A 2,589-nucleotide genomic window follows, 5' to 3' on the forward strand; every position below is an offset into this window, starting at 1 on the left:
CGCCTGGGGGTGCGGGCAGCACGGCTCCGGCCCGGCCCGACGGGATGACGGTGGCGGGGGGGGCCCTGCCCGGACTGGGCACGCCCCGGAGATGCGGTGTCGGTTTGAACCAGTTGCGCCACGGATCGCGTTTCTTTTCGATGTTTTCTAATCACTTTCTCCCTTGTGTTTTGTTTTGTTTTGTTTTTTTTTAATTCCTTTTCCTTACCCTGTTGCAGAGCGGAGGATGTGCACGTCCTCGTTCATCGGGTGTGGTGGCGCAGGGGAGGTGATGAAGCGAGGAAGATGGAAAGTTGTAGTGGAAAAGAAAAATACATATCGCCGATCTCCGTGGGATGGAGGTCATGTACAAGCACTGAGAAAAAAAAACAAAACCAACAACAAAACAAAATCAAGAGAAAGCAAACAAGAACACTAAATTTTAGGCACTCTTAAAAGACCTGCCTCTAAAAGCATTGGATGTAGCATTGTGCAATTAGGTGTTTCCTTATTTGCTTCCTTGTACTACCTGTGTATATAGTTTTTACACTATGTAGCACATAAAACTTGTTGGGAGGGGGGAGGGTCTGTAAGAGGGTGACTGATTGGAACTTGCTTTCACAATCTAGCAAGCAAATAAATCTATGAAGAGAAGCAATGTAGGTTTTTTATCACTTAAAGATGTATTTTCCTTTAAGTGGGTCTGCAGTGTTCTCTTTTTTGTTGTTGTTGGTTTTTTTGTTGTTGGTTTTTTTTGTTTGTTTGGGTTTTTTTTGTTTTTTTGTTTAATGTATCATTGGGGTGACCCTGTTCAGAGGTGATTATTACAGGCCGCTTGTGAAGTTTCTTTCTATAGCATTAAGCTGAAGAGGTGGGAGCTGTGATGATTCCATTATATGGTAGCAAAAGTTCCCCCCCCAGCCTCAAATCCATATACCAAAATTGAATGCCTGTAAAAGTTGTGTAAAATCATCCCACCTGATTATATTGCCTGATTTTTTTTTCTTGTTTGTTTATTTGCTTGAGGTTTTTTTACCTAATCTGAAGGGCTTTTGCTCTGCATCTTGGATATTGTTGTTTTCTGGTCTGAGCCACTGCCCGAAGTGTTTGTGTGTGAGGGGAAAAGGGATACTACATCTTTAAACAGTATTTCTACATTGCCTGTGTACCTGTATGTAAAAATAAAAAAAAAAGTTTGAAGTGTACCTGTGTATATAACTCTGTAAAGACACTGAGAAATTATACTAACTTATTGATGTTAAAAGATTTTTTTTATTTAATCTAGAAGACAATATTTTTCCCCATTAAGCCAAAGTGGCATGTTTTTGTGCATTTGTAAATGCTCTGTTTGGTAGACTTTTTAGAGGTTTTTTTTTTGGGGGGGAGGGTGTTTTTTTTTTTTAATTCCTTTTTATAATAAATCATATGGCTGTGCTTAAAAGATTGCAGACTGAGCCAATTTAATTTTTTTTTTTGTAATGTGTGGGGGAAAAAAAATCCAGATTGATATTGTTTCACATCAAGCAATCAATAAAGAAAACTGCCATATATAAGAAATATGGTCTTCGTTAGTGTGTGTTTCAACCTCCCTCAGCCTGGCACTGGAGGAAACAAGACTCATTCAAGAAATAAACAGCAGTTTTCTTTTGAGTATCTTTTCATGTGTCTCTAGTGCAGGTGTCAGTAAGAGATGCAGCACCCTTACTGCAACGATACCATTTCTTCATGGACGCAGAGCTGCTGCTGGCCCTGGAGTCGCCTGCGGTCCCGCTCCAGAACATGCTCACCCTGCAGTTCCTGCTGTGGCATCTGGGGAAGGTATCACAGCAGGCGGAGAGCAACAACCTCCACCCTTGGGCCCTGGGAGAGATCTTCAGCCCCCTGCTCCTGCAGCTGCCTGGCGCCAGGTACGTGAGGCCCTCAGTTCCAGCAGTATTCCCAGTGTTCCTGGCCACTGCCTGCCAGGACGGGGAGTCCAGCCTGGAACAGCAGGTCTGCCCACAGCCCCTGCCTTTGGGATCAAACTGCTGGCAGCACACAGGGGTGGGACTCAAAGCTGGGACAGAACCCTTGTTTCTGTGTCAGCCTGGGATCTGGCAGCTGGGATGAACCAGCTAACCCCGGCTGCCCCTTTGCCCAGGGCTCATGGGAGCAGTGCCACTGCTGTTCTCCGCCACAACTGCTGTTCTTAACTTGCCTGCTCTCTCCCTGCAGCCCAGAGCTGAGCCCTGACTTCTCCGTGCTGTTTTTGGAGACACTCCTGCAGACGAAGGAGCTGGAGCCGGAACAGTTGTCTCCAGGTACCGAGATGCCCCTTCCTTGGAGCCTGAGGCACTGGTGTCTGTGCTCTGTGGGTGTGGAATCTGCCCCCACCAACGGGTTGCCCAGGGTGTTTTGGTAGCCCAGCTGTGCCTGGAGGCTGGCCCAAGGTGAAGATGTGCCTGGAGTAGCTCCTGGTAGCATGGTGGCCAAGGGGGCTTTCCAGGCCAGTCACTGCAGGGAGGGGGACTCAGCACTCCAAGGGATTACCTGTGGGGAGCTGGCATTTGGGCTCACCCAGTTTCAACCCCCCTTCTCTTGCAGCCTTGCCTCCCAAACCGCCGAAGCCAA

The 2,589-nt window shown here is 46.9% G+C and overlaps 1 protein-coding gene and 1 long non-coding RNA gene across 2 annotated transcripts in view; both read left to right on the top strand.

The window, feature by feature from the left end:
* Positions 1-642, top strand: part of LOC114072483 (cyclin-dependent kinase inhibitor 1B-like) — a 4,038-nt gene extending 3,396 nt beyond the window's left edge. Inside the window, exon 4 of the mRNA XM_027910373.1 lies at positions 221-642. The gene's annotated coding sequence lies outside the window, so the exon portion shown is untranslated. The remainder of the gene's footprint in view (positions 1-220) is intronic.
* A 1,159-nt stretch (positions 643-1,801) lies between these two features.
* On the top strand, positions 1,802-2,589 carry LOC114072482. The gene is made up of 3 exons (XR_003574184.1): positions 1,802-1,886; positions 2,194-2,279; positions 2,563-2,589. It is a non-coding gene; the product is annotated as an uncharacterized LOC114072482 (long non-coding RNA).

The sequence above is a fragment of the Empidonax traillii genome, unplaced genomic scaffold (genome assembly GCF_003031625.1).
Source record: "Empidonax traillii isolate 1590-97213 ecotype Southwest subspecies unplaced genomic scaffold, ASM303162v1 scaffold3305:size13769, whole genome shotgun sequence".
In the NCBI taxonomy this organism is placed as follows: Eukaryota; Metazoa; Chordata; class Aves; order Passeriformes; family Tyrannidae; genus Empidonax; species Empidonax traillii.